Consider the following 8,587-nt stretch of genomic DNA (forward strand, 5'->3'; position numbering starts at 1 on the left):
TTGTTTGGCTAAGGCATAGAATAGGATGAGATACGGCTGGTACCATGTTGTGGAGGGCCTTGAATGCCACGAAAATCTTTTAAACTTTTATTTGATAGGGAATAGGAGGGGCAGCTAGGTGGCACAGTGGATAGAGCACTGGCCCTAGATTCAGGAGGACCTGAGTTCAAATCCAGCCTCAGACACTTAACACTTACTAGCTGTGACCCTGGGCAAGTCACTTAACCCCAATTGCCTCACCCCCCAAAATAAAATAATATAAGATAGGGAATAGGAGGCCATTGGAAGGTTTTGGTTAGAAGAGTAACACCAGCTCATCTGTGTATGAATAGGATAGCTTTCAGTAGTATTGATACTGGATTGGAGAGTCGAGAAAATAGAAACATAGAATCATAGATTTAGAATTGGAAGTGACTTTAGAGGTGATTGAATTCAACACCATCATTTTACACATAAGGAAATTAAAGCCCGGAGAGTTTAAATGATTTGCTCAGGGTCACAACAGTAATTACTGAGGAGGGTTCATACCCAGGACATCCCTGACTCCAAGTTCACCCTATTCATTATATCTTGATATAGCATATATATTATCATACATATCATCCTGTGCTACACACACATATATATGTATCCTGCTAGGATATATTATATATAATGTTAGGTCTTACTATTATTTGAAACTTAACAAAAATGAATTTATTATTTTCCTCTTAAATAATTATGACTTTTCAATTTCTCCATCGGGGGCCACATTATCTTCTAACTTCCCTGGGCTCTATCAATTAAGCATAACATATAAAGTCTTATTTGGCTATTCTCACTCTATCCTTTTCTAGCATCTAATCTCTCACCAACAACTCCTTTAGGGCAGGAAATTCTTGTTTATCTTTGTGTATCTCCTAATACCTAGCACATAAGAGGCATTTAATGCATGTTGTTGTGACTTTACATAGCCTCCATCCTTCCTCTGGCTAGGCCTGGAGTTAGGAAGATCTGAGTTCAAATCCAGCCTCAAACACCAAGTTCTATAACCCTGGGTAAGTTGATTGCTTTCTGCCTCAGATTCCTCAGCTGTTAAAGGGGCAAAATAATAGGACCTGCCTCACAAAGTTGTTGTGAGGATCAAATGAGATATTTGTAAGGCACCTCGCACCATGCCCAGAACATAGTGGACAATAAGTACTTGTTCCTTTTCCTTTCTCCCTTAATCATCACCAAGCCTTGTCACCTCAAATCTGGACTGTCGCAAGAGATTTAGTTGATGTCTCTGCTTCCTGAATGCTACTACAGAAACCCGGGAACACCAAATTCTCCTTTGTTTAAGTGACTTAGAATTGTTGACCATATCAGATTAAAATTTTTCAAAACATATTTAAGGCTTTTTATCAACTTGTAAATCTTTTTAAAACATTTCCCATGATTATCTCTCTTTTATAGTTGAGCCAGTCTCTTTGACATACCTACTTTAGGACTTCTGTGTCTTAGAGAGCACAGTAGGATGGTAAAAGGACTGAATTTGGGGTTAGAGGCACCATGCTCAAATCCCAGCCCTGTTACTACCTTTGTGACTTTGGGAATGCTGCTTAACACTTTGGACCTCAGTTTTCCTATCTATAAAGTTAGTGGGTTGGAGCAGATAGCTTCTAAGGTCCCTTCTAGCTCTGGATCTAGTATCCTAATTCAGTGCCTCAGTCATCTGTCCTCCCTACCCCCACTCCCACCTTCAAAACTTGGTTTACAATTTACCCTCTGACCAGCCATTCTGGAGAGCAATTTGGAACTATGGCCAAAGGGGACAGTGTATATACCCTTTGACCCAGTAATACCACTACTAGGTCTGTATCCCAAAGAGATCACACAAAAGGGAAAATGATCCACATGTACAAAAATATTTATAGCAGCTCTCTTTGTGGTGGCAAAGAATTGGAAATTGAAGAAATGCCGATCAACTGGGGAATGGCTGAACAAATTGTGGTATACAAATGTAATGGAATACTATTGTGTTGTAAGAAACGATGAGCAGGCAGATTTCAGAAAAACCTGGAGAAACTTAAGTGGACTGATGCTGAGAAAAGTGAGCAGAATCAGGAGAACACTGTACACAGTAACAGTAACATTGTGTGATGATCAACTGTGATAGACTTAGCTCTTCTCAGCAAGACAATGATCCAAGACAGTTCCAAAGGACTCATGATGGAAAATGCTCTGTCCACATCCAGAAAAAAGAACTGTGGAATCTGAATGTAGATTGAACCATACTATTTCTACTTTTTTGTTATTTTTCTTTTTTGAGGTTTTTCTCTTTTGTTCTGATTCTTTTTTCACAACATGACTAATGTAGAAATATATTTAATGTGATTGTACCTATATAACCTATCCAGATTGCTTCCTGTCTTGGGGACGGGGGAGGGAAGGGAGAAAAATTTGGAACTCAAAATCTTATAAAAGCAAATGTTGAAAACTATCTTTCCATGTAATTGGGGGAAAAAAAATGCTGTTGGTTGAAAAAAAACTTTAAGTAAAAAAAGGAAAGAAAAAGAAATAGCTTAAAGAAAAAACAATTTATCCTCTGAGAGAAGTCCTTCCTGGGTACTAATAACTCTGTTGCTATGCTCTTCCTACTAGTAACATTCAATTCAGTTTATACTTTATTAAATTTAACTTGTTTCCATTACAATGGGGCCCTCCCCCGTGCGTTTCAGATATTCCTTGCCTGCTTCTGGTGAACACCCAGAAACCCTGAGGGGCTGGTTTCACCTTCTAACTGGTTGCTGAAGAATAAAGACTCTGGGGCCAAATGTGGTCATAGAAGAGGCAGCTTCCTCTTCATGACCTTTTGGACGCAGCCCTCCAGGTGACAAATGATTGATGTGATGGGTGGAGGAGAACCCAACATACTCCAACATAATGGCAGGAGGGGCTGCTGATAACGACCCAGAACACTAAACTAGCAGGAATTCAATAAGCCAGGCTTCTATTGGACCCCTTGGCTGCCTTTGCCTCCTTTCATTAGCATCAACCTTGTGAGCATCAAATGGTCTGAAGTAATGACAGGTAGTGTCATTTCCCCTTTCCCACCACCAATCAGCAATGGCCTAAGCAGCAGCAAGAGTTGGCAGATGCCAAGGGAAGAATTGGCATCAGAGAGAGGCCAATGAAAAGATGTTTGATATGACAATCATTAGATTGTGAGCTCCTTCCTGGATTCAGGAAGACCTGAGTTCAAATCCAGCCTCAGACACTTGACACTTACTAGCTGTGTGACCCTGGGCAAGTCACTTAACCCTCATTGCCCTGCCAAAAAGAAAAAAAAAAGATTATGAGCTCCTTGAGGGCAGGGACTGTCATTTGGTTTTTTGGTATCCCCACTACTTAGCCCTCCCCCTTAATAGGGGGGAAGGGAATAAGCACCTGCCACATGTCAGGCAAACAAGTTAAGTGCATTACAAATATGATCTTATTTGATAATTGCTTAATAAATGTTTATTGACTAACAGTGTAACTTAGCTGAATGGCATTCTGGCAAAATTATTTCCTGTTCTAATAAGGCTTGAATATTAGCCTCTCTACCTGTTGTACTGTTCTGTTAATAGCTAGCATTTACAGAGGACTTTAAAGTTTGCAAAACACTTTGATCTTCCCAACAACCCAGTAAAGAAGATGCTACCATTATCTATATTTTACAGATAAGGAAACTGAGGCTGAAAAAGGTCAAGTGACTTTCTGACCAGGATCATACAGCAAGCAACTATCTTTGGCAAGATTTCATTTAGAGGACGTTTTTCAAATGATTTTTGAAAGCTTGGATTTCTTCCTTGAGTAACTAACTACTTCTTATATCCTTTAACTATCACCCAGGGATAAATTTAAATTTGAATCGGTTCCCCCTTTCCACTAAACCAAGGTGCCTCAGTAGAGGATATAGATGTGGTGAAGGTAATTCAAGAATAGAATTACAAGTAAGGAGCATGACTGATCCCTACTTCCTTATCCTTCCCTTTCTCCCCTACTTTTCTCTGTGAATGGAATGTTTTTCTGCTTCCAAATGTGTTTGTGTGTTCTCTTCTTTGACCAGTCCAGATGAAGGTGAGGTTCAAGTATTGCCTGCTCCCCTCCCCTCTTTCCTCTTTGTATAATCTTCTACTTCTGTACCCTGATTTTATGAGAAATTCTCCTCCCCCAACCCTAGTGTAATACCTTTCCCGGCTCTTTCGTTTCTTTTATTAAGACCATTAAAACATATCAAAATCACTCCCCGGCCTTCTTTCTTATTAGTCTCCCCTGATAATGCCAGATGATGATAAAATTCTGAGGGGACATGTATCATTTCTCCATTTTAAAAGGTAAATAATTTGATCTTGCTAAGTCCCTAAACATTGCTCTCTTGCATTTACTTTAAAAAAAATATTTTTTTTCTTAATTCCTGTGTTTGTATTTCAGTTTCTACATCACTTTGGCCTTTTTATCAGGAATGCTTGGAAGTCCTCTATTTCATTAAAGATCCATTTTACCCCTTAGGATTTTACTAAATTTTTTCTGGGGAAGTTATTGGTTATAAGTCTTTATCTTTTGCCTTCTGGAATATTGTATTCCAAGCTTTCCACTTCTTTAAGTCATGGCTGCTATATTGTATGTTATCCTTACTATGGCTCCCCAGTACTTGGATTCTTTCTTCCTGGTCATTTGCCGTATTGTTTCTTTGATTTGGAATCTTTGGATTTTGATTATAATGTTCCTCGAAGTTTCCATTTGGAGGTTTCTTTCAGGAGAGGAATGGTGGATGTTTTCTATTTCCACTTTGCCCTCTGGTTCTAAGACATCTAAGTAGGTTTCTTTTACAATTTCTTGAAATATAATGTCTTGGCTATTTTTTTTTTTTTTGCGGGGCAATGGGGGTTAAGTGACTTGCCCAGGGTCACACAGCTAGTAAGTGTTAAGTGTCTGAGGCCGGATTTGAACTCAGGTACTCCTGAATCCAGGGCCGGTGCTTTAACCACTGCGCCATCTAGCTGCCCCCTTGGCTATTTTTTTTTGCTAGTGATAGTTTTTAAGTAATCTTCTGATTATTAGATTATCTCTCCTTGATCAGTTTACTAAGTCAGTTATTTTTATTATGAAATAGCTTAGATTTCTTTTATTTTAAGTCTTTTAAAAAACTTTTAAAATATATTTTTTGTTGTGTCATGGAGTCATTAATTTCTATTTAGTCCATTCTAATTTTCAAGGACTCTATTGCTTGGGCAAGATTTTGTACCTCTTGTACCAAGCTTTTATTTCTCACTCATAGCTCTCATTTCCTTTCCATTTTTTTCCTCTAACTCTTATTTCATTTATAAAATCATTTTAACTCTTTCAAAAAACAACCTCTTGCTTCATTTCTTTGAGGAATTCTAGTTGAACTTCTGTTCAAGCTGTGTTTTTCTTTGAGGCTTTGTAGATGATTTGGAGTCATTCTTTGCTTCAAGTATCTTTCTCCAAACCAAACTCCACATGGCTGCCAAAGTGATGAAATTCTTAAAATACAGGTCTGAACTGATATTTCTTTATTCAAGTAATTTCTTTGGCTCCCTACTGCTTCTATGATAAAATGTAAACTTGTCTATTTGATATTTAAATCCCTTCTTAATCTAGTTCTAACCTATTTTTCCAGGCTGATTACAAATTACTCTTTCTCATGTACTTTATACTCCAGCTAGAGGGGCCTGTTTGCTATTGCATGACATCCTAACTCTGACTTCCATGTCTTTGTACAGGCTATGGACCATATCTGAAATGCTCTCCCTTTTGGACCTTCTAGGCCCTTTTGAAGCTCAACTTAACTGTTTCTACTTTTAAGAAGTCTTTCCTGATTCCCATGCTTACTGGTGACTCTCTACTTCCAAATCACTTTTTGTGTGTGTGTATTTATACGCGTATATATACATATATCCTTCTATACACATATAGGTATACAAACACATATATATACCATGAATATGAATACATCACATACTCTGGAGTTACTCTCCCAATCCCGAACTGATACTACTAGGCACATAGTAGTGCTTGTTTGCTTATTTGCTTGCTTGCTTGATGTAGCTACTGGCCAGGTGGTCCTCCAATGCTTGGGGTTCCCAAAAAGGAAAGGGCTCCATTAAAGAAGATTGGCTATAATCAATGGCCAAGGAATTTTAAATTAGACTGGTGAATATTTTTTGACATTCATGTTCTCTGTCTTATACTAGCTATGTTTCTTGGGCCTCAGTTCACTTGTTTGGAAAAATGAGACCATGGCAGCATCTGCACTACCTACCTTACAAGGTTGTTGTGAGGAGTACTTATAAGGTATAAAGTGCAATAAAAATGTATTTCTTTGATGGATCAGTGATATAGATTCTTTCCACTGGTACAGATCACAGCCTATGCACATCTTTTCATCACCAATGATTCTAATTCTTGCACTCTTTCAAATTCCTGAAAAATAATATTCATGGTGGTATAGTGGAAAGACCATTGCATCCAGAGTAAGATAAGAGCTGGGGTTGATTTTCAACTATATCTTACTTGATATGTAATCATAAGCAATTCACTTAACATTTTAAAGTTAGTTTCCTCATCTTTAAAGTGGGAAAAATAATACCTAAAGAACCTACCATCCCATAGGGTTATAATGAAGATAAAATCAGATGTGTATATAGTTCTTTGTAAACTTTAAGAGTACTATAAGGGGAAGCTAGGTGTTGCAGTAGATAGAGCACCAGCCCTGGAGTCAGGAGTACCTGAGTTCAAATCCAGCCTCAGACACTTAACACTTACTAGCTGTGTGACCCTGGGCAAGTCACTTAACCCCAATTGCCTCACTAAAAATAAATAAACAAACAAACAAATAAATAAATAAAGAGTACTATATAAGTATCAATGATTAGAATTGTTTTCTATAGAGGAGCTAGCCTCTGAGCTGGAAACCCTTTGCTACAGCCTACCTCCACAAGCCACCACAAAATTACAGAAGCTCCAAGTTAGAAAGCACCTCAGAGACCACCTACTCTGACCTACATTTGTACACAAATCCTTTCTACTACATCAAGAAGGGTTCACCCAGTCTTCCTCTGAAGACCTCTTGTGAGAAAGATTTCACCACCTCCTGAGGCAACCAATTCTGCCTCTTTTTGGATAGCTCCAAATGTTAGGAAATTATTTTTTACACGGAACTTGAATCTGCATTGTAACTTCTGTCTAGACTCCTACATCTGTCCTCTGGGAGCAAAGTGGAAGAGGAAATCCCCTTTTCACATATAATCCCTTAAATACGCGAAGACAGATAACATGGCAGTTAAGTGGTACAATGGGTTAAAACGCTGTATTGGGAGTTAGGAAGACTTGAGGTAAAATCTGAGCTCAGACATTTACTAGCTTTGTTAACTCGAGCGGGGGTTGCTCCAGTTTTCTCATCTGTAATATAGGGACAATGATAGCATGTACCTCACAGGGGCGTTGGGAGGATTAAACGAGATATTTTTTAAGTGCTTGCAAGCCTTACAGAACTACACACATGTTATGATGATGACAATGGCAATGTCCCTACCAGTTTCTCTTCTCCAAGCTATCCATTCCCAATTCTTTCAGCTGATCATATGATGTCAAGAGCTTGAGGAGCTTGACCTTTCTTATGGGTTACTCTTCATTTTGTCAAGGTCTTATAATGTGCTTTCTAGAATTGAACACAATACTCCAAATGAATAAATATGTGGGCAGAGTATGGCAGGATTACCACCTCCGTACTCCTAGGCATTAGTCCTCACTTAATACCTAGTATCCAAAATCATATCTCTCTACATTGTACTTGGGATCTCCTATAATTTTGATTCTTTGGGGATTATACAGTTCAATGAGTTGTACCACTGGGAGAAAAACTATGATCCATAAAAGATATTAATCACACTTACCTCATTCTCAATTTTTTAGGGAGAGAAGATAGAAATTATTATTATTGTTCCTGAGAAATCATTTTTATCTTATATATATATAATGGAGTTCAACTAGAAACTGTCCTGGAACAAGTTGCTATCCTGTCATTATTTTTTTTATGTTCAGTGTAAAATGACTTCTTTCTGTAATTGAATAAAAGTAATTAGATGTATCCTTTATCTTCTGTAAACTTGCTGAAAGCATTCTCAGTACGACTTCAGGACAAAATGGGATAGTATCCTATTCCTATGTGATTTTAATATCTTTGGCTTCTCTCTGTATTTTGAAATCTTTTTGTTTCATGCAATTTGGAGATTATGTGTGACTACTTAGTGGGACTACTTAGTTTGACTACAGCTATTAAAAACTTGTGTGTGTGGGGGGGTGCAGTTAGGTGGCGCAGTGGATAAAGCACCAGCCCTGGATTCAGGAGGACCTGAGTTCAAATTTGACCTCAGACACTTAACACTTACTAGCTGTGTGACCCTGGGCAAGTCACTTAACTCTCATTGTCCCACCAAAAAAAAAAGAAAAAAGAAAAACTTGTTCTTAAGTTATGGATCATGTCTTGTCACTAGTGAACAATAGTTTGGTTTGGGATGTACGGTTTACTGTTTTAGTTTTCAAGAATATTTTGGGG

Source organism: Dromiciops gliroides, chromosome 2 (assembly GCF_019393635.1).
Source record: "Dromiciops gliroides isolate mDroGli1 chromosome 2, mDroGli1.pri, whole genome shotgun sequence".
NCBI classification, from domain to species: domain Eukaryota; kingdom Metazoa; phylum Chordata; class Mammalia; order Microbiotheria; family Microbiotheriidae; genus Dromiciops; species Dromiciops gliroides.